This window comes from Oryctolagus cuniculus, chromosome 1 (assembly GCF_964237555.1).
Source record: "Oryctolagus cuniculus chromosome 1, mOryCun1.1, whole genome shotgun sequence".
NCBI classification, from domain to species: domain Eukaryota; kingdom Metazoa; phylum Chordata; class Mammalia; order Lagomorpha; family Leporidae; genus Oryctolagus; species Oryctolagus cuniculus.
In genome coordinates this window covers 200491483-200519465 of record NC_091432.1, presented here as the reverse complement: position 1 = coordinate 200519465, position 27983 = coordinate 200491483, and the positions used below count along the sequence as shown (strand labels likewise).

General features: G+C 49.8%; 1 protein-coding gene across 11 annotated transcripts in view; it reads right to left on the bottom strand.

Moving 5' to 3' along the window:
- Positions 1–27983, bottom strand: part of FRMPD1 (FERM and PDZ domain containing 1) — a 187862-nt gene that overhangs the window by 56429 nt on the left and 103450 nt on the right. The window contains exon 1 of one of the 11 annotated variants that reach the window (XM_070054605.1): positions 26129–26737. The exons of 7 other annotated variants lie outside the window; for them this stretch is intronic. The gene's annotated coding sequence lies outside the window, so the exon portion shown is untranslated. Of the gene's footprint in view, positions 1–26128; positions 26738–27983 lie in introns of those variants that run through there. 3 more of the 11 variants (XM_070054608.1, XM_070054625.1, XM_070054634.1) reach the window with 3 other exon arrangements.

Sequence of the window (27983 nt, the reverse complement as noted above, 5' to 3'; positions counted from 1 at the left end):
AGAATCAAAACGGGATGCACAATTATAAAGTTCGAGGAATAACGAAAGGCCAATTTCTTGAGCCAAACAATATCAAATAGAAAGAATGCAAACAGCGACTCAGATGCACGCCCAAGGCAGGCTCGACGTTAGCACCCCAAGATCTCACAGTGCACAGATTAAAGAGCCATCCTCACATCTGCTTTTAAGCGGGAAAAGAGAGGGGTCATTTGGAAAAGGAAAAAGTAGGCTCATGTATTTTGCCAGCGAGTTATCAAGGTATCAACTGAAGCTCATTATTTTCTCTTTGGGGAATGTAAAAGGTTTATGAGTGATATTTGGGATTCCATACTGAAAGACCTCCCAAGGGGCTATTCTGTGATTTCTTTTCACTCCACTAGTGAAGGTCTTTTGTTAGCTTAGTTTTTTTTTTTTTTTTTTCCTCTGTCTTTATTTCTTCACTTATTAAACTGTCAGCAACTTGAGCATAGATGGTGCCTTATCCCTATTTCTTTTCTTAGGACGTGTCACATAATAAGACTTGATGGGCCGGCACCACAGCTCACTAGGCTAATCCTCCGCCTGTGGCGCCGGCACCCCGGGTTCTAGTCCCAATCGGGGCGCCGGATTCTGTCCCGGTTGCCCCTCTTCCAGCCCAGCTCTCTGCTGTGGCCTGGGAGTGCAGTGGAGGATGGCCCAAGTGCTTGGGCCCTGCACCCACATGGGAGACCAGGAGAAGCACCTGGCTCCTGGATTCAGATCAGCGCAGCGCACCAGCCGTAGTGGCCATTGGAGGGTGAACCAACGGAAAAAGGAAGACCTTTCTCTCTGTCTCTCTCTCACTGTCCACTCTGCCTGTCAAAAAATTAAAATAAAATAAAAAAAAAGACTTGATGAATGTTTGTTGGGTGAGTAGGTGAATAAACAAAATGAAAATAAAAGCAGAAAAAGCAGAAATACAGAGAAAAATTAAAACAGATTTTCACATAATAAAGACAGAGTGTTTCCGAAAGAAAACTAAAAATAAGGGTCGTCTTCCCTGCCTGTATGGGACTGTCTGTCTGGTTTGGGAGATGAGACATGAAGTTCTTGAGACATTTAAAGTGTATTTGCCAGTGTGAAAAATGCCTTTTATGGAGATTCATTCATTATTGAAATAAAACATCACCTTAAGCTTTCGCTCACTCAAAAAAAAAATTAAAATTAAAAAAAATTAAAAAAGACAGAGTGTTTGATTTTTTAAAAAAGACATCGACAAAAACAATAAACCAAAGGTAAAAGTTAATCTGAACAAAATGAGAAATGAGAAAAAACAGACAAGCATTGAAAAAATATGAGAAGGGACATTTATTAAACAGAAATAATTTAGATATGCAAAGCAAGACGGGTGACTTTGGAGGACGGACTAGGAATGGATCTTTCTAGAATCTGCCAGGTACATCCTTCAGTTCCTCAGGGGCAGACTCGTGGGTAAGAGGTCAGCCTCATAGAGTGGTGTCTCCCAGGGCCAGCATTGGACTCCGTGGTTAAGACTGCTTGGAACACCTACACCCCACTCCGTGGTGCCTGGGTTTGGACCTCAGCTCTGCTCCTGATTCCAGCCTCCTGCTAACGCGCACCCTGGGAGGCAGCAGACGAAGGCTCAAGTCCTTGGGTCCCTGCCTTCCTTGAGGGAGACCTGGATGGAGTTCCTGGCTCCCAGTTTAGATCTGGCCCAGGCTCCGCTGCTGTGGGCATTTGAAGAATGGACCACCAAAGGGAAAGATCTTTCTCTCTGCCTATCAAGTTAATAAAATACATTTACCACCACCCCCCCCAAAAAAAAAAAAAAACTTTTTGAGAAGAACGTTGCTGCCCACGGCTCTCGTTTCAGCCATTTGGTATGGAAGAACAGTGTTACCTATCACGGGATTTTCCTAGACCGGTTCCTTGGACACAGCGCAAGATGCACTTTCACGCAGAGTCCTAAGGGAGAAGAACCTGAGACGCACTTAGGCATGCGCAAACCAGCTCTCGCCCTGCAGCGCTCCACAGCCGCTGGGGCTCAGGGGCTCAGAGGTGGACGCTGCACTTCCCAGGATATGCTGAAGACACAGCCGTCACACAGGACGTCCAACTCGCTATGCACAGTCACTAAAACAAGCACCTGGCACAGGTGACCACGGGTGAGACAGGAGCAAGGTAACAGCCCCCTCTCCCAAGCTGCCCTTGGCCTGGAGATGAGAGGTGTCTGGGCCAGGCAGGAGCCCTGGGCGCTGCTTGGCTCATCCCTTCTAATGTTAGCACAGATCCCCTCTGTCCTCAGCCATCCAAAGGCGCATAAACTGACCCACAAACTGACCTGGAGGCAGTTCAACGCCTTTATTCCCAAAAGCAAAGAACCAGGACTGAAAACATGAAATAAAAACTGGAAGTATATCTAGACCTGTGGAAAAACTTTGGAAAGTCAAATCTATAAAAAAGAAAAATCTATAAAAGTCTATAAAAAAGAAATCTATAAAAAAGAAAAGCTATACAGAACTTGATAGAATGGTGTGTTTATTAAAGAATTATTGCAAACTCCAAAAAATTAACAAACTATATATTTAACAGATAAAATGATACCATGCTACTGAGTTCTCTTAATAATGCAAAAATAAGCTTAAATTTATTTATTTGCTTTTTAAAAAGATTTTATTTATTTATTTGAGAGGTAGAGTTATAGACAGTGAGAGGGAGAGACAGAGAGAAAGGTCCTCCATCCGCTGGTTCACTCCCTAAATGGCTGCAACAGCTGGAGTTGAGCTGATCTGAAGCCAGGAGACAGGAGCCAGGAGCTTCTTCCGGGTCGCCCAAGCACTTGGGTCATCTTCTACTGCTTTCCCAGGCCACAGTAGAGAGCTGGATTGGAAGAGGAGCAGCCGGGACTAGAACTGGTGCCCATATGGGATGCCAGTGCCACAGTGGAGAATTAACCTACTGTGACACAGCGCCGGCCCCCATAAGCTTAAATTTAAAATCTGACAAAGATTAAATAAAAAAGGAACATATAGATCAACCTCACTCTTGAAACACACAAAATTCCAACATGAGAGACCATTCTAAAAATGTCTTAAAGCTAGAGACTGAAATCATAAACTTTGTTACTATTCTCTCTGCTTTTGTGTAGATTTAAAATTCTTCTAAATAAACTTTGTTTAATTAAAAAAATTACTGCCAGCAAAATCCAGCAGCAACATATGAAAAGAATTACACCCCATAATCAAGTTGGATTTATTCTAAGAAAGAAAAACTCAATCTAATCACTAAGGAAGACTGTTAATATAGTTCATCTCATAAGTAGAAAAAATAAAAGGGTAAGGTAAATGATATAATGAGAAGCTGGAATTTTTTTTTTTACGCAAATAGGATTCATTGAACAGTGAGGGAATAAACACATATTCATATGTGAGTGTGGGCCGCCAGAAGAGAAGCCATTGTGAGTGGGCAGGAGGACTGCCCAGGAGAGGGGGGAGAGAGAGAGAGAGAGAACAAGAGCAGGACCTCTGAGTGACGCGTAGAGCGTCTTGTGTTACGTGTAACCCAGTTTCCGTGTTTGATTAAAAACTAACCTGGGCGGGCGCCACGGCTCACTAGGCTAATCCTCCTCTGCCTTGCGGCGCTGGCGCACCGGGTTCTAGTCCCGGTCAGGGTGCCGGATTCTGTCCTGGTTGCCCCTCTTCCAGGCCAGCTCTCTGCTGTGGCCAGGGAGTGCAGTGGAGGATGGCCCAGGTGCTTGGGCCCTGCACCCCATGAGAGACCAGGATAAGTACCTGGCTCCTGCCATCGGATCAGCGGATCAGCGCGGTGCGCCGGCCACAGCCCGCTGGCTGCGGCGGCCATTGGAGGGTGAACCAACAGCAAAAGGAAGACCTTTCTCTCTGTCTCTCTCTCTCTCTCACTGTCCACTCTGCCTGTCCAAAAAAAAAAAAAAAAAAACACCTGAACATGGAAATACCAGATGACACAGTATTAGCAAGAAATATTAGAAATCAATGATGTCTTTAGGAAGAAAAATAGAAGCATTGCACCGGAAAGAGAAAATGAAATTGCAAGATTCATCACGACCTTGGAGCTGCTGAGCGGTAAAATGCAACATAGCTGAGGAATGAGAGGTGAACACGGTACAGGCAGCACTTAGCCCACGGGGGCCTGCGGGTCACACGACTACATATAGAACTCGGTTTCTAAGCATCAGAGAATGAGTGACGGGAGCAAGGCTGCTCCCCGCGGAAGATGGCCACCTTTAGGAACGCTCCAAGGTGCCGGAATGCACGCCACGGGGTCCAGCCTCGTCCTGCATGGCCCTAGAACAATGACCCTTCTCAAGGAAGGCGAATGTGGGCTCCATGTAAAGAACTTTTCTCTGATTCTTCTTCAGTAAATTTTTTTTTTTTTTTTGACAGGCAGAGTTAGACAGTGAGAGAGAGAGACAGAGAGAAAGGCCTTCCTTCCGTTGGTTCACCCCTCAAATGGCCACTACGGCCGCTGTGCTGCGCTGATCCGAAGCCAGGAGCCAGGTGCTTCTCCTGGTCTCCCATGCGGGTGCAGGGACCCAGGCACTTGGGCCATCCTCCACTGCCTTCCTGGGCCACAGCAGGGAGCTGGACTGGAAGAGGAGCAGCCGGGACAGAATCCGGCGCCCTGACAGGGACTAGAACCCGGTGTGCCGGCACTGCAGGCAGAGGATTAGCCTAGGGAGCCGCAGTGCCTGCTTTAGTAAATCTTAAAAACGCAACAAAAGTAGACAGGCTGGTATTATGAACTCCATGTATCCGCTACTCATCTTGAACATTTACCCATTTAGCTCATCTTGGAAAGGATTGTTCATCATCAGAGCTATCCAAACTGCACTGAGGGGAGCCGGCGCTGTGGCGTAGTGGATAAAGCCCCAGCTTGCAGTACCAGCATCCCATATGGGCACTGGTTGGAGTCCCAGCTGCTCCACTTCTGATCCCACTCTCCACTATGGCCTGGGGAAGCAGTAGAAAATGGCCTGAATCCTTGGGCCCCTGTACCCGTGTGGGAGACCTGAGAGAAGCTCCTGGCTCTTGGCTTCGGATCAGTGCAGCTCCGGCCGTTGAGGCCAGTTGGGGAGTGAATCAGTGGATGGAAGACCTCTCTCTCTCTCTCTCTCTCTCTCTGTAACTCCAACTTTCAAATAAATAAACAAACCTTTAAAAAAAAACTGCACTGAGGGGCTAATGCTACAGTATAGCAGGTAAAGCTACCACCTGCGATGGGGTTGTCCCATATGGGAGCAGGTTTGAGTGGCAGATGTTCCACTTCTGATCCAGCTCCCTGCTAATGTGCCTGGGAAAGCAGCAGAAGATGGCCCAAGTTGTTGGGCCCCTGCACCCATGTAGGAGACCTGGAAGAAGCTCCTGGCTCCTGGCTTCAGCTTGGCTAAGCCCCAGCTATTCCAGTCATCTGGGGAATTAACCTGTGGGTGGAAGACCTATCTGTCTTTCTGCACCTCTCTCTGTAATTCTGACTTTCAAATAAATAAATAAATAAATCTTAAAAAACACACACTGGCTGCGCAGCTTGTTTCCCAGCAAGGGGTACAGAAACACAGAGACCCCAGCAGGTCAGGAGGTCAGGGGTACAGGAACACAGAGACCCCAGCAGGTCAGGAGGTCAGGGATAGAGGAACACAGAGACCCCAGCAGGTCAGGTGGTCAGGGGTTGTAGGGGGACAGTCAGGATGGGAGGCGCCAAGATCCCGTGGTTCCCCTTATTTTTTTTTTTTTTTTTTTGGTCATCTTTATATCTCCAACATCTAACATAAAATAGGCATTCAGCAAGTTTCATTGAGTGCTTGTTAAATGAGTACATCCTAAAATGAATGAATGAGAGGTGATATCATGACATAGCAAGTTAAGCCACACCTGCAGTGCTGGCATCCCATATGGGCAACAGTTTGAGTCCCAGATGCTCCACTTCCAATCCAGCTACCTGAGAATGGCCTGGGAAAGCAGTGGAAGATGGCCCAAGTGCTTGGGCCCCTGCACCTCATGGGAGACCTGGAAGAAGCTCCTGGCTCCTGGCTCCTAGTTTTGACCTGGCCCAGCCCCAGCTATTGCAGTCATCTGGGGAGTGAACACAAGGATAGAAGACCTATCTCTCTGTGTCTCCCCGTCTCTCTCCATAACTTTGATTTTCAAATAAATAAAAAAAAATCTTTTACAAAGGAATGAATGAAACACAAAATGAGAGGGTAGATCTTGATCTACATAACAATAATAAACAGAAAAAAAAACAGTAAAATAGAAGCTTTCCCACAACATCTAATCACCAATATACACAAGGTCCAAAGATATAAAGCAACCATGGACACAAAACAAAGGAGTTGGTGTTCTGGACAGGGGGTTAAGTCGCCGCCTGCAGTGCTGGCATCCCATGGGAGCACCAGTTCGAGTCCTGGCTGCTCTGCTTTTTATCCAGCTCCCTGCTAATGCACCTGGGAGGGCAGCAGAAGATGGCCCAAGTGCTTGGGTTCCAGGCTCCTGGCTTCATCCTTGCCCAGCCCTGGCCATTGCATTTAGGGGGTGAACCAGAGGACTGAAGATCTCTCAGCCTCTCTTCTCTCCTCTCGTCTTCTCTTCTCTTCTCTTCTCTTCTCTTCTCTTCTCTTCTCTCTCTCTCTCTCTCTCTCTCTCTCTCTCTCCCCCATTCTCACTCTCTCCCGTTCTCACTCTCACTCTCGCTCTCTCTGGAACTCTGTTTTTCAAATAAACAAAAGAACCAAAAAACAAAACAAGGAACCCAAGTGTTTAGGAAATATCTAGTCACAAAACTAGCATTTTCTCTTAGACTTACATAAATAAAAGGATCCAGCCTCCCTCTTTGGCTCCCAAGACATCTGGCCTGCCTCCTGGGCCACGCCCACCCAGCCTCAACTCATGAGCTTCTCTGCACTCCATCCTCTAATTCTGATTGGTTCTCAGCTCCCTTCTCATTTGGAAAAAAAAAAAAAAAAGGTACTTGTTATTTCTAAACCAGTGGCTCTCAACTGTGGCTGTGCGTTAGAATCATCAGGGGAGCTTTTAAAACTCCCCCATCGAACCCTAGACCAATTCAAAGTGCTGAGGGTGTGAGCCAGGCGCTGGAAGTTTTAAAAGACACCCCCGCCCCCCCGCCCCCGCACTCCCTCTAGGGAGTCTGATGTTCACAGAGTCTGGGCTCACTGCTCCCAACACTCCCCGTGGGTGATCTCATTCACTCCCGCTGCATCGCTGGCTTTGATAGCCGATGGCCTCTTCAGTGTCTTCACCAAAATGTCCCCCAGGCCCTTGAGCCAGTGACATCTGATACAGAACTCGCCACCCCCGCTGCTCAGGTCCTCAAAGCCCTCTTCTGTGGTGGGTCCATTGGCTGAAGGAGACTGCCATTTAATTTTCTAACTGCCCAAAGCAAAATCCAGGGCTCACCTTTGTATCTTGGCTTGTTTCATGCCCCACGTGGATCCAGACGTCGAGTCCTGTCGACTCTGTTCTCAGGTATCTGAACCCCTCACCTCGCCTTTCAGCGCCGCTGTCACGGTTCAAACTTTCACTGCATCTGCAATACTATCAGAATCTCCTAGCCAGGCTGCCTGCTTCTGGCTTGTCCCTCCTCATCAATCAATCCTTCATGACTGCCTGAGAGACAGAATACAGGACACCCTTCTTCTCAAAATCCTCCAGTGTTTCCCCTTCCTCTTTATTTAAAAAATTTTTATGTTAATATTTTCATGTCTATTTGAATGTGGGAGAGAGAGAAAGAAGAAGAGAGGTCTTCTATCCACTGGCTCACTCTCCAAATGCCTGCAACAACCAGGGCTGGGCCAGGCCAAAGCCAGGAGCCAGGAACTTAATTCAAGTCTCCTAGATGGGTGGCAAGGACCCAGGAGCCGTCATCCACTGCCTCCCAGGGTGTGCGTTAACAGGAAGCTGAATCTGGTGCAGTGGAGCTGAGACTCAATCTGGGACCTCGGATATGGGATGTTGGTGTCCCATGCAGCACCTTAACTCCTGTGCCAACCGCTCACTACTACCTTGTCATTTTCAGGACTAAGTATGAATTCCAGAATACTAATAACACAACTGCATGAGCACTGCTACCATTCATAACACTAATATACTAACATTGCTAGCCAATTTACACGTGGTATCTTATTTAATGCTCATAACACTGATTGGCAATCAATATAAAATCAGAAATTGCAAGCGTAAAAGGACTTCATTTGGAGGCTTAGGAATTGCAATTGGGGAGACACAAGTTCAGATAATTTTGTGTCAGTGTTCCAAGGAAGGCAGAAAAGGTGGGAGCTTAAACAGGGACAATGTCACAGAAGATAAAAGAATGTTTAACCAGAATGGCAATGTCCATGCAACAAGAGCCTGATATACTCTTTTTTAAAATTCATTAATTTATTTGAAAGGCAGAGTTACAGAGAGAGAGAGAGAGAGAGAAGTTCTCTATCCGTTGGTTCACTCTCCAGGTGGCCTCAATGGCCAAAGCTGCGCCAATCCGAAGCCAGAAACCAAAAGCTTCTTCTAGGTCTCCCACGTGGGTGCAGCGGCCCAAGCACTTGGGCCCAGGCCCTAGCGGAGAGCTGGATTGGAAGAGGAGCAGCTGGGACTCGAACCAGCGCCCATATGGGATGCTGGCACCGCAGGCAGGCAGCTTTACCTGCCGCCCCGAGTCTGATAATGCACCCGGAGCTCCTAGGCACAAGGTGGGTGGTTTACTGGGTCGCTGCAGCCCCCTGTGGCAATCTGAGCTCACACTGCAGGCAGCAGCTAGAATCCTGCAGAAGTCCTGCTTCCACGATGGCCTCACAACCCCACTCTGAGCAGCTCTCAGTGGCACTTTTTTGTTTCTTTTCACACAAATCTCATTTTCAAAAACGGAAACTGAGGCGTGAATGGTGAATGGTATGCTGGCACTGCAGGTGGAAGCTTACCCCAATGCACTACAGTGCCAGCCCCTAGTAAATAAATATTTTGGGGGGGTTGGCGCTGTGGTGTAGCGAGTAAAGCCGCCACCTGCACTGCCGGCATCCCGTAAGGGCGCCAGTTCTAGTCCCGGCTGTTCCATCTCCAATCCAGCTCTCTACTATGGCCTGGGAAAGCAGTAGAAAATGGCCCAAGTCCTTGGGCCCCTGCACTCACATGGAAGACCCAGAAGAAGCTCCTGGTTCCTGGCTCTGGATCAGTGCAGCTCTGGCTATTGTGGCCATTTGGGGAGTGAACCATCGGATGGAAGATTTCTCTCTCCCTCTACCTCTATGCCATTCAAATAAATATTTTTTAACATTTATTTTATTTATTTGAAAGACAGAGTTATAGAGAGGCAGAAGCAGAGGCAGAGAGAGAGAGAGGTCTTCCATCCACTGGTACAGTCCCCAGAATGGCTGCAATGGCCGGAGCTGTTCCAATCCACTCCAATCCAAAGCCAGGAGCCTGGAGCTTTTTCTGGATTTCCCATGTGGGGGCAGGGTCCCAAGCACTTGGGCCATCTTCTATTGCTTTCCCAGGCCATAGCAGAGAGCTGGATTGGAAGTAGAGCAGCTGGCTCTCGAACTGGTGCCCATATGGGATGCTGGCACTGCAGGCAGCGGCTTTACCCGCTATACCACAGTGCAGGCCCCCAAATAAATAAATCTTTTAAAAATAATTTTTTAAAAAAATCAGATTAGTTTGCCTGTCTCTGAGCTGAAAGCAACCATTCCATCCTGTTGCCTCCCTCCTAGTCTTGGCGTGACCGTCAAAGCTACAGTGACCCTGCCAGCTGTGTGTCGGGCTGGTGCAAAGCTCATTCACATTCCCTACTTTGATACAATGCTTGGAAAACTGTGAAGTCCTGTGACTCGTGTGCCCAAAGAAAGGTCTTTTACTGAAGCAGTGTGAGCCCAGCTGTGGGATCAAATGTGTCTGAGGCAAGAGTTTGAAGCACAGGAAGTTCACCTCCACCATGAAAAGAAAGGCAGTCCTGACACCTGCTACGACACAGCCCAGCCTTGGAAACCTCCTGCTAAGTGGAAGAGGCCAGACACAGAGGCCTCCTCCGGCATGGCTCCACTGCCACAAAATGTCCAGGACAGGCAAATCTAGAGAGAAACCGGAGGAGCAGGTGGCTGCCAGGGGCTGTGAGGAGGAGATCAGAATTGACTGCTAAGAGGTAAGGGGTGTTTTTCTGGGCTGATGAAAACACCCTGGAATTAGACAGTGGTAGGAATGGTACGACCTTATGAATATAAGAGAAATCGCTAATTAGGGCTGAAAAGGGTAGATTTTTATAACACGTGATTGCACTGCAAAGGAAACACTCAGCAAAGTGAAGAGGCAACTGTCAGATGGGAGAAAATATTTGCAAACTGTGAAACTGTTAAGGAGTCATATCCAGAATCTATAAAAAGCTCAAGAAACTCAATAACAACAAGACAAACAATCCAGTTAAGAAATGGGCAAAGGATTTGAACAGGCATTTTTCAAGAGGAAATTCAAATAGCCAACAGACACATGAAAAAGTGCTCAGGATCACTATCCATCAAGGAAATGCAAATCAAAACCACAATAAGGTTTTACCTCACCCAGGTTAGAATGGCTCTCATACAGAAATCAACAAACAACAGATGCTGGTGAGGATACGGGGCGGGGGGGGGGGGAGGGGGGGAGGTACTCTAATCCATTGCTGGTGGGAATGTAAACTTCAAACAACCATTGTGGAAGACAGTACAGAGACCTCAGAAATCTGAATATAGATGTACCATATGACCCAGCCATCCCACTCCTGGGAATTTACCCAAGGGAAATGAAATCAGCATCTGAAAGAGTTATCTGCACCCCCATGTTCACTGCAGTTCAATTCACAACAGCTAAGATATGGACTCAACCCAGACGTCCATCAACTGAAGAGTAGATAAAGAAATTATGGGATATGTACACCATGGAATACTAGTCAGCCATACAAAGAACGAAATCCTGTTTTTTTGCAACAAAATGGATGCAACTGGAAACCATTATACTTAGTGAAATAAGCCAGTCCCAAAAGACAAATATCATATTTTTCCTTGATCTGTGGTAATTAATAGAGTACCAAAAATATAATGTATAGGAATGAGATTGACATTTTGAGACTGGATGATTGTTGACAGCCCTTGTCTCTTCTGTGGAGGAACAGTGGGTTTTTTCTTCTTACTATTTGTTGAACGCTTTACTTAGTGTAAGGTTAACCTTATGAGTATGCAGTAAACTGAAAGTAGACCAACATAAAAATTAAGAGTGGGGATAGGAGAGGAAGGAGGAGGAAGGGTGGGCAGTATCACTACGTTCCTAAATCAGTATATATGAAATACATGAAATTTGTATACCTTAAACAAAATTTTAAAAAAGAAACACCTGCATTATATCTTGATTTTTTTAAAAAAAAGAAAGAAAAAATTTCCTCTGGCACCCAGGTTCACTCTTTTGTTCCCTTTTCCCTGATGGTAACTAGCACCCCGACTCCTAGAACAAGCCTTTTTCTCATCTCCTTCCCCCATGTTTCTCTTTGTAAAACTTTCAAGGCATTAGCAGCGTCTGCAGGGGTGGTCAGAGCCCAGGTTGCTGGGCTCCTTCTGATTCAGTAGGCCTAGAGTGTGGGCCAAGAATCTGCATTTCAAACAGCCCTGAGCAGAGCACTGACCTAGAAATCAGGGGACTTGGATTCCTCCCTGGCCTTGCCCTTAATTAAACCTAGCCTTGCACAGGCAGCCAAACCTCTTAACAGCGAATTTCTCTAACTGCCAGTTCAAAATGGTATTATCTTGTCGCTTCTCTCCTTAAGTCCTCCAGGGCTCCCCAGCCCTAAAACCCAACCTCTTCCCGTTGTCCAATCTAACTCCCTCCACTGCCCCAAAAGACCGCTCTCCTGACAGACTGGGGAGAAGGGAAAGCAAGGTTTCGTCGATAGCACCTTCTTAGATCTCGTGACCATCCTGCACCAGGGAATCCCTAACTCTATTTGGAGGACAAGGAAACGGAGGCTTGGAGGGGTTCAAAAACTTCAAAGTGGGGAATGGGACCCCAAGGCCTCATCCTCTAGCTTTTGAACACCCCCAAAACTGGTTGGAAAAGTGGCTGTAGAACCCCAAAACCCAACACGCAAGAGCCAACTGCTGACACAGTGGTGGAAAAAAAAACAGGTGTTGCAAAGGGCAGAGCAAGGGGTCAGGCCACTGCCGCTCATGTCCCAGTCTCCCCAGGGGAGTAAAGGCAGTGAGGCTTCCAGTTCAAAGCTGGGGCTGGCCAGGGTGGCATCAGCTCAGGCGGGGGCCCACGGTGCTCAAGGCCTTCCTTTGCTTGGTCAGAGAGGGGACTGCATGCTTCCTTTGGGATGGTGATGATCAGGGTCTAACAGTAGACTGGGTTTATCACTTTGCTTAGAAGAGAGCTTTTTGAAGTTCCTGAAAACTATCTCAACTGAAGTCCAACATCAGCTACAGGGGTGATGGCTGCATTTCAGAGCTTGAAATCCAGCCTCGCACCCATGTGTTCTTGCAAAAACTGTCACAATGAAGCCAGCGCTAGATGCTAAGTACCTTAACTATGAGTATACCGTGTCGCCCTCTTAGAGAGGAACTGCAGGCTAAGGAAGAGCTACTGGGACCTGATGAGAGCCTCACCAAAGGCTACCAGGGATGGGGCTCGGCTGTACTCTCAGCAGATACGTATGTCTATTTCTGTGCTTTTCTGTCCCTAAAACAAAAGCCCTGGGTAGCCCCTCCTTGAACCTTTGTTCATGGTCTCCCCACTTTCTGGGATCAACTCAAACCCTTTCTGACCACCCAGCTCGAGTCCTACCACATCCATCGACAGTGTCCTAGCCACTGGCCTACCACGTCCCTCAGGGTCCCCAGTCACAGGGCTGCTGGATAGTGTGTGACTCCTGCATCCAGCCCACAACCGTCCTGTCTACACTCGTGTGCTCATGTGGATTCAGTTCTTGTTAACTTGGAGGAGAAAAGCACTCTGTGTACAATCCCTGTAGGGTCTTCTGGAATGCCTGAGTTCAGTTGGTGTTGGTTATATTAATAATATAATAATATATTAATAATATATATAATAATATATTAATATTATTAAGATAATATATATAATATATTAATAATAATGGCAGGTATGTATGTCTGCAATGCTACGGTAATCTCAGAACAGTAAGTAGCTTTAATTCTTGAACCTTTTAAGTACAAAGAAAAAGTTGTCAGCTAAGATATTCGGGAAACTCCTGCTTACATTTTGAAGGTCAGTCATTTCATGTCGCCCTGGCTCATTACAGGGATCCTAGCTCCATGAGAGATAAAGGTTGCTGCTCCACATCTGCGTGAATTTCTTGAAAGGACTCAGATCGGGGCTGGTGCTGTGGCACAGTGGATTAATGCCCTGGCCTGAAGCACCAGCATCCCATATGGGCACCAGTTCGAGACCCGGCTGCTCCACTTCTGATCCAGCTCTCTGCTATGGCTTGAAAAAGCAGTAGAAGATGGTCTAGGCTGGCGCCACGGTTCACTAGGCTAATCTTCCACCTACCAGCGCCGGCACACCAGGTTCTAGTCCCGGTCGGGGCGCCGGATTCTGTCCCGGTTGCCCCTCTTCCAGGCCAGCTCTCTGCTGTGGCCCGGGAGTGCAGCGGAGGATGGCCCAAGTCCTTGGGCCCTGCACCCGCATGGGAGACAAAGAAAAGCACCTGGCTCCTGGCTTCGGATCAGCGCGGTGCGCCAGCCGCAGCACGCCGGCCGCAGTGGCCACTGGAGGGTAAACCAATGGCAAAAGGAAGACCTTTCTCTCTGTCTCTCTCTCTCTCTCATTGTCCACTCTGCCTGCTAAAAAAAAAAAAAAAAAAAAAAAAAAAAAAAAAAAAAAAGGATGGTCTAAGCCCTTGGGCCCCTGCACCCACATGGGAGACCTGGAAGAAACTCCTGGCTCCTGGCTTCGAATTGGCGCAGCTCCGGCCATTGCAGCCAATTGGGGAGTGAACCATAGGATGGAAGATCTCTCTCTCTCTCTCTCTCTCTCTCTCTCTCTGCCTCTCCTCTCTCTGTGTAACTCTGACTTTCAAATAAATAAATCAATCTTTAAAAAAAAAAAAAAGAACTCAGATCAAGGCGATGCTTTATCAGAAAACAACAGCTCTGAGGAAGGGAGGCAGGGTTATCATAGTACACAACTATTCCTCTAAGGGCAACTGCAGCCAGGATCGCACGTAGGAGCCCCGAAGTTTTCTTGTGCACACACACAGAGATCCCTGTCAAGCCCTTCATTCACTGTCACAGGCCCTGATATGTGATGGTGTCACAAGATGTTTCACCCATGGGCACTACACAGGCAAGGGAGAGCGCGAAGGATTTTCTTTTGTTTCTTGTTTTAGAATAGTGCCACCTGTCACCCTGTGCCTCCTCCGTCATCCCCTACTCCTCTAACGCCACCTCCTCCCTTCCTTTTTCTTTCTTTTTCTCTTCCTTCCCTTTCTCTTCTCTTCCTTCCCTTTTTCTTTTCTACTTTTTTCTCCCTTTTTCTTTCTACATTCCTCCCCCACCTCCACTCTCCCTCTCTCTCTAACTCTCTCAATAGAAAAGCATCCATGGCTCAGAGCTGGTCACACCAAGGAGCTCTGGACACCAGTGCCCTCTGCCCCTGCACCTCACCAGGCGAGAAGCCGGCACAGGAGGTAGCTCGTGGGGAAGCACCCTGGATGGCCAACACCTCCTGGTGGCAGATGACAGTTGACCTCAAACTGCCACTGTGACTGTCAGCGCAGCAGCAGGCAGCCAGAGCCACACCTGTAGCACCTGCAGCCCTCCCCAGAAAAGAACCCACGGGGTGGAGCCTCTGCTTCAGTGCCATCCTGGACAGTAACATTCATGAAACCCCAAGTTTGACTGTGCTGGGTGGGTGTTTCCCTAGAGCCTATGAAAACAGACGACGATTTGAACCAAAAGAAAACCCCATTCATTCACAATCACCAAAAGTCACCTTGAGTGTCACAGGGTACACACACACGCCTTGGGGAACACCAGTGCAGGGCTTCGCCATGTTGTAGGGGTGACCCTTGGCGATAGCTGGTGCAAGTTCTTATCTCCATGAGAGCAAGAACTCAAGGAAGAGACAGAAAGGTGAGCAGAGAGGCCAGAATTATTCTAAGGCAAAGGGAAAGTCCACAGCCAGGGGGCGGTAAGGGCAGCCTCCAGGGATGAGGGCCGCCCTCAACAAATCTGGGGTTGTCCGGCGGCAGAGGGGGTGGTTTTCTGGGGGCAGTGCTTCAGTGAATACTCACATAGGGTGGGGCCTGAGCATCACCCATTCCTTTCCCCCCCCTTTTTTTTTATTTGTATGCATCTCATAAATACAACATCAGGAACATAGTAATTCTTCCCACTCTACCTGCCTTCCCACCCACTCGCCCTTCCTTCTTCCTCCCTCTCCTGTTTAGTCCAAGAAAGGGAAAGAAACAGAAAGAAAGAAAAAAAGAAAGAACGGAGTAAAAAAAAAAAAAAAACAAAACAAAACAAGGGAACGGTTCCTCCACAGTCTAGACAGGGGCTGCTCGCTGTCACTGCTTCTTGAAGGTGATTTCGCTTTTTCCCTTCCTCTTTTCCCTTCCTTCCTCCCTCCCTCTTCTTTCCTTCTAGAAACTTCATTGTCTTTGAGGAAGAACCCAAGGATGATACATCTTTTGTGAGCTCTTAGACACAACTATAATTTATGAGACATAATAATTTCTGTACCCTTTTTGGAAATCTCAGTGTCATGGCGTCAGCTGCATGATGGGAGTAGGTGTGTTGGCCAAGGTAATTTTATTAGGATGACATTATCATCGTGAGAACCCAGTCTGAAGCCACATTGGCTATTTCTAGCCAGCACCAGCTCTAAAGCTGTGTAACCCTGGCAGCTGCAGCCAGCTGGGAAGTGGGTGGGGCCTGGGTAGTGCATGTGAGGCCGAGGTGCACGCTGGGCTGCGGGGAAGGCGCTGGCAATCCTCAGCTACCTCCATGCCTCCATCCGTCACACCCTCAGATTTCACGTCTGCCTAACGGGATTAGAGTCTGTAACAAAGGGCTGAGCCTCTTATCTAGCTCAGGGCAGATGGCCTCAGTGCAGATGCCACGGGTTGGCAGCAGCAACAGCCAGCACGCACGGGGACCCAGGCTGTGCCCTTCTCTTGCAAGTTAGTGACCTGAGGGCATAGGGACCCAGGCTACTCCAGGTAGAAGGCAGGGAGCTGGTCACACGGGGCATCCACTTCATCGGCGGGGCACTGAGCCCTGCAACGGACACAGGAAAGATGGACACCCCCCACGAGGCCTTGCCTCTCTCCAGCCATCTTCCTGGGGTCCCTACTGCAGCCTCAAAGACGGATGGCAAATGATGTCACTGAGTCACTGCGGCTGCTCAGCCCCCTGGATCCCTGGGGCTTGGGGACAGAACTGCACAGGGACACAGGGGAGCTGCCGTCAGGTTCCTGTTCCCCTACAAGCTGGATGGGTGGCCCGAGTCCCGCCCCTTCCCTTGCTGTGTCTCAGTTCTCTTGCGTGTGACCTGAAGGGGAGCGCACAGAGGAGCCGTCAGAGCCACCTTGACAGGAGCCAGGCACTAAAGCCACGACTGGAATAGGGAACTCTGTAGCGATAGAAAGGGTATTAGGGGCGACTGGGGGCAGGCAGAAACGGGGCACGGGGCAGGGAGAGCTGAAGGCCCAAGCACTTCCTTCTCTCATTCTAGAAAACTCCTGCACTTGGCAGCTGCAAAGGCTGCACACAACTGAATATTTGCTAAATTACCAGGGTGAAGTCTTTGAATGAGGGAGCTGTACTGTCGTTAGGTATGTCTTTTTTTTTTTAAAGATTTATTTATTTATTTGAAAGTCAGAGTTACACACAGAGAGAAGGAGAGGCAGAGAGAGAGAGAAAGAGAGAGAGAGAGAGAGAGAGAGAGAGAGAGAGAGACATCTTCCATCTGCTGGTTCACTCCCCGATTGGCTGCAATGGCCGGAGCTGTGCCAATCCGAAGCCAGTAGACAGGAGCTTCTTCCAGGTCTCCTATGTGGGTGCAGGAGCCCAAGGACTTGGGTCATCTTCTACTGTTTTCCCAGGTGCCTTGGCAGGGAGCTGGACTGGAAGTGGAGCAGCCGGGACCTGAACCGGCACCCATATGGGATGCCGGCACTGCAAGCAGTGGCTGTACCCACTACGCCACAGTGCTGGCTTCCGTTAGGTATATCTTAATAAAATGTTTACAAATAAGTGCAAGCAGGCTGGCACCATGGCTCAATAGGCTAATCCTCCGCCTGCGGTGCCGGCCAGGGCGCCGGATTCTGTCCCGGTTGCTCCTCTTCCAGTCCAGCTCTCTGCTGTGGCCTGGGAGTGCAGTGGAGGATGGCCCAAGTGCTTGGGCCCTGCACCCGCATGGGAGACCAGGAGAAGCACCTGCCTCCTGGCTTCAGATCAGTGCGGTGCGCTGGTTGCAGCAGCCATTGTGGGGTGAACCAATGGAAAAGGAAGACCTTTCTCTCTGTCTCTCTCACTGTCCACTCTGCCTGTCAAAAAAAAAAAAAAAAAAAAAAAAAAAAAGACCTCTCTCTCTTTGCCTCTCCTTCTCTCTCTGTGAAACTCTTTCAAATAAATAAATAAATCTTTAGAAGTGAGATGCATTACCTCAAAGCCCTTGCAAAACCCAACTTTCTGATTCTCACGAAACAAACGATAGCTCCCCAACACCCCAAATGCTTCCTGGCCACCAGGCCCCTCGCCGGCCTTGTGGGGCCTGTCTCAGGCTCCATGGTCACATAGCAGGCACTTGGCCTACGGCTGTGGGGAGCAGGAAGATGAAGCAGCTGTGGTGTGTGCCCTCAGGAGTTCTGACCCATCAAGGCAAGGTGGCGAGGGTGGGAGCGCACCCCCAGGGCCTGGGCGCCCCGGGAAGGGGAGGCCCAGCCCCTCCCTGCTGGAGCCATCTGTGCTGGGTCTTAAAAGGCTCAAGGTTAAGGAAGGCCCGAGAAGCCCGTGAGGAGAGTCAAGGGCGCAGGGCTGTTAGGGGTCCTGCTCTGATTGAGGAGCCCCACACAGAACATTCATTTCCTGGGACGGTGACTCCGGCCATGTCTTGGGGACACTTTCACATCATTCATTCCTTCTACAAATATTTGCCAAGTGTCTTCTATGTGCCTGGTACTGTTCTAAGTCCCAGGATGCATGGTGGGCTCAACAGATGAGGCTCACTACCCCCGTGAAGGTGATAATTCTAGTGGAGGTCCCACTAGACAGGAGACCACAAATACAGTACAGAAGATTAATTAAGATGCTAGAAAGGGATCAGGATTGGGGCTGGCGTTGTGGCCCAGTAGGTTAAACCTCTGTCTACAACACAGGTTTGAGTCCTGGCTGCTCTACTTCTGATCCAGCTCTCTGCTGTGGCCTTGGAAAGCAGTAGAGGATGGCCCAAGTCCTTGGGCCCCTGCGCCTGCGTGGGAGACCCAGAAGAAGCTCCTGGTTCCTGGCTTCAGATTGGCGCAGCTCTGGCCATTGAAACCATTTGGGAGTGAACCAGTGGATGGAAGACCTCTCTCTCTGCAGCCTCTCTCAGAAAAAGAGAGAGAGAGAGAGAGAGAGAGAGAGAGAGAGAGAGAGAGGCTGGTGCTGTGGTGCAATGGGTTAACGCCCTGGCCTGAAGTGCCGGCATCTCATATGGGCGCCAGTTCAAGACCCAGCTGCTCCACTTCACATCCAGCTCTCTGCTAAGGCCTGGGAAAGCAGTAGAAGATGGCCCAAGTCCTTGGGCCCCTGCACTCCGCATAGGAGACCTGGAAGAAGCTCCTGTCTACTGGCTTTGGATCGGCGCAGCTCCGGCCATTGCGGCCAACTGGGGAATGAACCAGCAGATGGAAGACCTCTCTCTCTCTCTCTCTCTGCCTCTCCTCTCTCTGTGTAACTCTGACTTTCAAATAAATAAATAAATCTTTAAAGAGAAAGAAAGAAAACTATCAGATTAGCATCACTGCCCGGAAGCTGGAAGTCAGGGTGAGACTCAGGCCCCCAACTGAGACCTCTCCTCCATTTCCCCAGGCATCCATCTCCAGTGAGCCACAAGGCTCTGGCCTTTCGGCCTAATTTTCTGAGTCAGATCCCCAGCCAAGTGCTTAGCTGTGATGCACCTGGACAAATTCTAACATCCACACATTCATCCCAGAAGGGTTCGCTGCATGCCAGGTGCAGGGGCTGCGGGAGCACGTGAACAAGCACAGCTCCCACCCTCGAGGAGCCCGCAGCCCAGGAAGGGAGTCGGAGAGAGGAACAGGCAGTCCCCAACAGGGCAGAGAGACGACGCGACCTGCTAGTGTTGCGGGCAGCGGAGGAAGACGTCTGCACCTTCCCTTATCCCTGTGGCTGGGCGGGGAGGATCTCAGAGGGGGCTGCTTCGTGATCCTCTGCCTCACAGGCTTTGGCAGGGCCCCGCTGGGCCCGAGGGTCTGTCCCTGAGATCGCTCACGTGCAGAGTGCAGGCCTTGATGGGCCCTGGTTCTAGCCCTAGCTCTCACCATCCATGTGTTAACACGGATCCTGGCACAAGTTACCTTAGCCTCCCCGAGCCATACTGTCATCTGTGAAAGGGGCCTAACCTCACCTGCTTCACAGAATATGAGGGGTGCCAGCAGCATACACGGCCCAGAGAAAGACCTCACTAATAGCAGTGGTTCTAAGGCCATTGACAGCTTCCGAAGGTTACCCCTTGTCTATCTTGTTGCTTAACTGTTTCTTCTAGGCCTCTTTTGTGTCTTTAAGGCAACTCCTAAATTGCATTTCTCTCCAATGGCCTTCAGTCTGAACTACTGGGTAACGAATTACTGAATGAATGAATGAATCAATTAATTAACCAGCTAGGAACTGGACTAAGGGGGAGAAAGAGGCACAGACAACTCTCGGGCTTCAAGGCTGGATGGCTGCGGATGGTGGCTCTTTCATTTAGAAAGGAAACCCTGGGAGAAGGGCAGGTTTGAGAGGAAGGAGGAAGAGTCTGGCTGGGAAGAGCTGGATTTGCGGCTCCCGTGGGCTATGCACGGAAACATCTAGCAGAAATAAGACTCGGGCAGGGCAGTGACTGGACTGAAACCCTGGGAGAGACTGCTTGTCAGATTCACCGGGCCCCCGCACCAGAGCAGTGCCCAGGCTCTGCCGCTCCTCCCCAGATGCCCATTCAGGCGCTGGGGGGCGGCACCTGGGCAGGGTCTGTTAAAGGAGCTCCAGGAACTCGTCACCTGCTGGGGCTGAGCACCGAGCAGGGGGAGGAATGATGGCGGCACCATCTTTCAGGGGCTGAAGAACCAAGGAAGCCGAGAAGCAAGCAGGGGAGTGGCCACAGAGGTCTGAGAGCCACCAGAGAAGCCGGGGACAGAAAGGCTCAAACGGACGAGGGAGACAGTTTTCCAGGGCCTCAGTACACCGAACTGAGAACAGCCTCGACCCCACACATGCACACCTGTCAGGGCCTGTCCAGCTCGGGGGTGACGAAACCCTGCGGTCACTAGCACCCCCTTGCCGTCCAGTGTGGGGTCCCTTTTCCTCCCCGTAGACTTGTTAGCTGTTGCAAAGCTTTTTTTTTTTTTTTAAGTCCCCTTGCCGACCATCTAGGTTCTAAACGAAATCTGGGACTGTGGACTCAAAATCTGCATTTGTTTGTTGTTTTCTTATCGAATGATTCATCCGGCATCATTGTATGCCAGCTCATTTTCAAAAGCCTCTGGGTGTGTTTCACACCACAGGCACCGACAACGAATCCCATGGCAACCTCTGAGGGCTCCCAGAGCTGCCCCGACAAAGCTGCTGCTCCCATGGTGGCCGAGACGTGGCTGGTGGAGGAAGGCAGAATTCCAAACTGATCATGCTAAACACACGCACACACATGCAAAACCCAGTAACAACCACACGCAACTGAGACCAGTTTCCAGGGCTGGGCCCCAGCCCTGCTTCCAAGAGCTCTTACACATGCCTGGTAACATCGAGGCACAGTTTCCGGCCCTGAGACCCCCTCTCTGAAAGTCCTCTTCCTTTCCACAGACTTGGTACTGGCCATGAGCTTGTGGGCTCCCATCTCTGGACTTCAAACTCAAGTTCGGAGCACCTGAAGCCACTGCGTGTCAAAGGGTTTGGTCCAAAAATCAATGCAATTTGTTCCACTTGATGTCACGTACCCTCTTTCCACTGGGCCCGGGGCTGAGAGTGGCAGAAGAGGTCAAGGTTCAAGGTGGATGGGCCTGGCCTTTGGAGAGTTGATCGTGTGATAAGGAAGATGAGACATGGAGACAGGTGGAGGGTGGGGTCCACAGACAGGGGGTAGGGAAACAGCCCCTGCCAAAGAGCAGGGCAGCAGGTGCCTGGCTCACCTCTGCACAGGGCCGGGATGTGCCGACGGCTGCCAGACAGCCAAGAACGCCAGCTGCCGCCTGGCAAACAGGACGCTGGGCAAGGGTTCAGGCCGCAGGGCCCCTCCGCCTGTCTTCATTAAGCCCTAATGAAGCATTCTGCCCGGAAGCCTCTTCTCTCCCCTCTAGAACTTCCCGGCTCGGCTGCCAGGAGGCGGCAGCCATCGGGTGCGGCGCCAAGAGCTGTGAACGAGCGCCGTCGACACTCAGGACCCACTGAGAATGGCAGGACTCTCGACCCAGAAAGCCGAAACCCCCCTCAAGCATTCTGCCCTCTGTCCCCAGCCTCGGTAGGGCTCGGCGTCCAGTGTGGGTCACCCACTGGAAAAGGCCGTGGAGACTGTCATGCCGGTAAGGCTTGTCTGCGGAGAGAAGGCAAAGGCTCCCCAGCAAGACACTCACCAAGGCGCTGTCTCTGCGAGCCAAGCACAGCCGACACCAGGGGAGGGGAGAAGGGAGGGACCGCACACTTGAACCCTTAAAAAATGCTAACCAGGAGCCATAGAGCACTCCAGAAAAAGCCCGTGGTTCAACGTAGGGTGTAAACCATAGGCTAAAGCCAGATCTCTGCTCCAGGTGCCACCGTGAAAGAGATGCTGGGCACAGACAGGGAACAGAAAACAAGTTCCATCTGATGGATGCTATGTTTAGGCAGTAAATTCTTTTCATTTTAATTTTAATTCCCGTAATTACAGTCTGTGCGGCAGTGGAACCCTTTAGAGGATCAGCGAGCTGATCTCTGAGAATCAAAGCTCTAGGGATGCAGCAAGGATGTCGGAGGCGTGGCACTGCGGCAGGTGAGCGTCCGCCGGCCTGGGCATCGGCAGGTGCATGCCTCAGCTTGCCCCAGCACTGCCCGCTGGGCGCCTTCAGTAAAGCCCTTCTCCTTCCAAGTATCTCCACTTCTACTGCAGATCTACAAGGACTCTAAGACCCCCACCACCTCCAAATCCATGATTCTGACTGGAGAGAGGTTCCAGAGTTGGACCCTGGTCTCTCATGGGCAGACATGAACTGGACTCCACCGAGGCACACCTGTGGTACCGACATCATGAGCGCCCTGCTCCCCTGGCATCCACCTGAGGGTCTCTGCACCCACAGCCCCTCCCCAGTGCAGCCACTCAGCAGCCGCTGCTAACGGGACTCCTAAACACCTCCAACCCCACAGGCTTCCCACATGCTCCAGGGGCGCGATCCCTTACATGGACCATGGCCAGAGCGGTCTCCTGCCTTCTGTCTTGCTCCCCCTTCCAATCTATTCCATCCAAACACCACAGGCTAATCTTTTCCTAAGATGTAGACTGGACCTTGCCACTCTCCTGCAAAAAACTCTGTCATCCCATAACTTTTAGGATGATTTATTATAAGAGTCTGTAGGATGAACTCTGGAGCCAGATCTCCCGGGCCCATATCCCAGTTCTGCCACTTACTAGAACTGAGACACAGGCAGGCTACATAGCCACTTTGTGCCTCAATTTCCCCACTGATAAAATGCTGATTACAATAACACCGGCCTCACCAGGGAGTTGTGAGAATGAGTGAGTATATAAAACATGTTAACTGCTTAGCACTACGATAAGGACTCCATAAATGACAGATGCTTTTAATATGTATAGGCCTTCAACATCCCACCTGTTAGGTCTCACTGCCTGCCAACCTCTTCGTGTTCTCTCTCACTGTTTTCCACCTGCTAGGTGATTCTAGCCCTACGGAACTTCTTCCTGTTTCGGTCAAGCCACTGAGCCCTTGCTCATGCTCTTTCTTTGCCAGGTATACCCTTCCCACTCCTGGCTTCCCCAGTTGATTTATTTTAACAGCTTTATTGAGATATTATTATCACAGCATACAATTCGCTCATTAATGGGTTAATGATTGTCAGTGTATTCACAGAATTGTACAACCATAGCCACAATTAATTTTGAAGCATTTTCATTACTCCAAAAAGAAACCCATTGACCATCAATCCCCCTATCCCCCCATCACCAGGCATAGCCCCATATCATATCACCAGGCAACCACCAATGGACTCTAACTGACTTCCCATCTCAGTTTATATCCCACTTGTTCGGTTTTCTCTGATCTCCAGCTCTGGGTTGGGTGCTCTCATAGTACTTTCTCACTCTCAGAACGCTACTTGACTATTTCCTGGATATATCTCCCTTGCTAGAATGTAAGTCCATGTGAGCAGGGCCATGGCCATCTGACTCACCATCATTCTTCAGTGCTTCATAGATGCTCGGTAAAAATTGGTTGAATGACCAAAACCATGACTGCTTACTAACCAAAACACAAGCCCTAGGAAGACAGCCCGACTCAAAGAGATCCACACTAACAGTCACTTCCCTGTACTACAAATGCAAGAAATAACACCAAACACGACATCCATGACGTCCAAATCTCCTACCAACTCGTCTCAGCCACCACTGAAATAAGGAAAACTCATAAAATGCGTGTGCACCGGGCATTTTAACGAAGTCAGCTCTCAGTGAAGGGAGATCAGTTCTGGAGGCTGAACAAGAGTCACACTTAGGTGCTCCGGTTTATGTGACCAGGCATTACCAAGACATTACTAAGTAAAATGACTGCAACTACATTTCACGTAAAATAAAATGTTAGAAAGGCAGGCGAGGAAGAAGGGAGGAAGGAAGAAGAGAGAGAAGAAGGAGGGAGGGAGGAAGGAATGGAGGAAGAGGAGAATAAAGGAGTCGGTTCTGGAAGTTTCCTATAAATCCATTCTGCTCCGCAATTTCTACTTCCCTGCGTATTTCCCATTACACAGTTAGAGCTGCATCCCCAGGATAAGAATCTATGCCCTGGATGCTTATTTCAAGACCCAGTGACCATCATAAGAAAAGCAATTACCGCCTAATTAAACATTAAGATAATTTCTTCAATAGATCAACAAAGCGCAGCTTTGTTATAAAATAAAACCAAGCAAAGCCTCCTCCTTCCCCGCTGAGACCCGCTGCATGCACTGACGGCAGACTGACCTTAGGAAAGCATAGCTCTGGTCATGCCTCACTCTTATTTGAAGCTCCTCAATGGCTCCCGCTTGCCGTCAGGATAAAGAACAAACCCTAAGAGGGTATTGGAAAGATCCTTCTCCTCTCGGCACAGACCTCCTTATACAACCTCACTTCCTTCTAGTCACCTTCAAATAACCGCAATCCAAACAAACTACCAAGCACCCCGCCAGGCCTTTATCTTCCTCCCGCCGCTGCCTACAATGTTCTCTACCCATCTCCGAACTCCCCATGACAAAATCCTACCTCCTTCTAAGCCCCACCCAAGTGCCACCTCCTCCATGAGGTCCACACATGCTCTCTACCTTCTCTAGGCTTCCACAACCATTCACTGAAGATCATTTTCATGCGTGTATCACAGGCTGGCTTGTATTCTAGTTATTTCTGAACATGTTCTCTATCTCCTGGTGCGTGATGAATTCAAATGCATTTTGCCCTACACTTAACACGGGCCATGCAAATACAAAGCAGTTGATGTTGAAAGAATAAATGAAAACGGTAGAAAACCTAATACAATACAGTCAGAAGTGGTCTAATTCATCACTGAGCTTACAGCAGCAGCACGCTTAGAAACTTAGGAAATACACCTCAGTGGCTGACACATTTTTTCCCCACGCACAAACTTATTTCTATTGGAATTTCCCATTTACTTTCAGCACTGGCCCCCACACAAGAGTTCTTCCAAAAGTTCATGGTGCAAAAAATTTTGGAATCAATGCCCACGTGTACACACACCTCCTACAAGGTGTGTATGTGTTGCTGCAATGGGACAAAGCAGAGTGGAAAGGGGGGCTATTATCAAAAGCTGGCAGCAGCAACACGGAAACTCCCTCTGCAGTGAGAAAAACTCAAAATCCACAGAAGAGCCAAGGTGAGTCACTGCGCTGGCTGTTAGACCAGGGAGGGGATGGCTTCCGTCAGGTTAGGCATTCCCTCTCCAGTACCTGCAGGGCTGTTAGGACAGATAGCTGGGCCCCACTCCTGGAGTTTCAGAAGGTCTGGGGTGGGGCTCAGGCTTTGCCTTTCTCTCAAGCCCTCAGGGAACACTGGAGGGGACCACACTTCAAGGATCATCGATGTAGAATGTCAAAGAAACCAAGGGATTCAAGTTCAAGGACTTGCTGCTGTTATGTGGCTCAGGCCATTTCTAAAGCTACAAGGTTCGTTTTAATTAAGGCATATGGAAAAGCTAAGCCAGATAGTGACTTTTCCTTTTCATGTATAATTCAGAGACTAAATTTTACGGAACAGACTAAGGAGGTCTAGACAAGAGGCTTATGGGACTTTGGGCTCAAGTCCTGATTTGGAAACAGAGATTTCCCACCTGGGCGTCTCCAAATCTTATATGCTACAACCCCATACCTTTGAAAACTGTTGACAATTTAGTTACAAAAGTACTCAAGTATTGTCCTATCTGTATATAAAATGAAGAAAGCCGATGGAAAGCACAAAACAAATGTGAGAAATAATTACCAGTTAACTTCGAGAAGAACCCACAACAATCCTACCGGGATTATGGAGACAGACAGAACATTTACTCAGACTTCACGAATGATGGGTGCTCATCAACAAATACATCCCAGAAGTGGATTTAAAATACACAGAAAGATCCTGTTTGGGAAAACCCAAACAGCTACCTTTAGAGGACAATGGAGAAAACATCAACTCACCAGTCAAGCGGAACTGAAGAAAGAAGCCAGCGCCTCCCTCCACCCCAAGACTCCACTCCGGGGCCTCCCAGCGCACAGCTATTTTTAAAGATACAAGGCCACATTCTCCAGATCCTGGCCACAAGAGTGTGAATATCAAATGACTTTCCCGTTGCTTGTCCATAAGCCCAACTCAAATGCATCTCTGGGCCATGCTGTCCGTGGCCCAGGCCCCACCACTGACAGGGCCAGGGCCCCCTTCCCTGCTGACCTGGGGCAGCAGCAGCTCAGCCTCCCGACACAAGTCTGGCTCCTCTTCTTTCAGCCCGACAGGCCCACAAGTCCTCCAGGTGCCATTCTCCTCCTCAGCACCTGAGCCACCGGAACCAGTGGAGGGAGGAAACCCTATAGGTCCTTGATTGGCAAACTGGCTTCCTGTGCACGGAGGGTCACACAGAAAATGCTGCCCTAGGTCTCCCAGTGCAGCCACAGGATGGCCCTGGAGCTTGTCCTGCACCTCCTAGCACTTGGTACACTGCTGGCTCTGCCCAGGCGCCTTCAGCCAAAGCGGACAGCCAACAGCATTAGCTCGCTAAACCTCACAGCGGCCGGGGAGGTAGGTCACCCCCAAGTCCATTATCCCCCCTTAACAGATGGGGAAATGACGCCACAGGAAGATTAAATAACCTGGGCCTGCCCCAGGTGCAGCCTGAGCTGGTCTAAACCCCCACGCCAGCTTGGGAACAGAGACTGCTCGGGAGAAAGCCCTGTGCGATCCGAGGCTCCTGTGCAGGGTGGACACTGCACAAGAAAGGGTGAAAACAAAACAAGCACAGAGGTGACCTGAAGGTGACCCTGTCCCCCTAGAGTCTTAGTCCACCAGAGTTACCTGGAAGGTGGTGTGGGAGCTGAGCCCACGGGAGGACAGAATGGGCCGCAGGCAAAGGGTCAAGGAGGCAGCAGGCTCTACCCTCTGCCCCTGAGGGCACTGCACAAACTGGCGATCCCTGACCCAAGACGATGCTCATTTCATTACGCAGCCAATACTTGCATATCTAATGTGTGCAAGACATGGAACCACCCTGCAGTCAAGAAACTTGAGATGGGGGCTGGCGCTGTGGCTCAGTGGGTAAAGCCGCTGCCTGCAGCACCGGCATCCCATGTGGGCACCAGTTCGAGTCCCGGCTGCTCTGCTTCTGATCCAGCTCCCTGCTAATGGCCTGGGAAAGCAGCAGAGGATGGTCCAAGTGCTTGGGCCCCTGCACCCACATGGGAGACCCAAATGAAGCTCCTGGCTCCTGGCTTTGGCCTGACCCAGCCCTGGCCACTGTGGCCATCTGAGGAGTGAACCAGCAAATGGAAATTCTCTCTCTTTCTCTCTCTCTCTCTCCCTCTCTCTCTCTCTCTAACTCTGCCTTTCGAATAAAATAAAGAAGGAAAGAAACTTGATGTCATCAAGCATTGTACATAAACCACCAAATCACTAAAACACAAAGGAAAACGTGGTAAGACCCAGAGCTGAGGGCTCGTTTGACTGCCCGGGGTGGAGGTGGGGGGTTGGCAGTAGGATCACCTGGAGCTGTGGCTACCGTACAATGAGAAGCCATGGGAGGCCTTGTGCAGGAGGTGCCCATGCCCCAGAGCATGGGAGATGAGCTGGGCAGGGCTGGGGAGAAGGGCAGGGAGGGTGTTCTGAGACAGGGCATGCGGAGGGCACCGAGGGAGATGGCACTGGGCCGCTCTGAAGACCGAGGCTTCAGCTCAAGACCCAGTGGGGCTGAGACATCTGGCTAGGATGGCAGGAGAGGCCAGATCACCAGGGGCCTCAGGTGTGGACCCAAGGAGGTCCAGTGTCACTCCCAGCCACGGTGCTCAG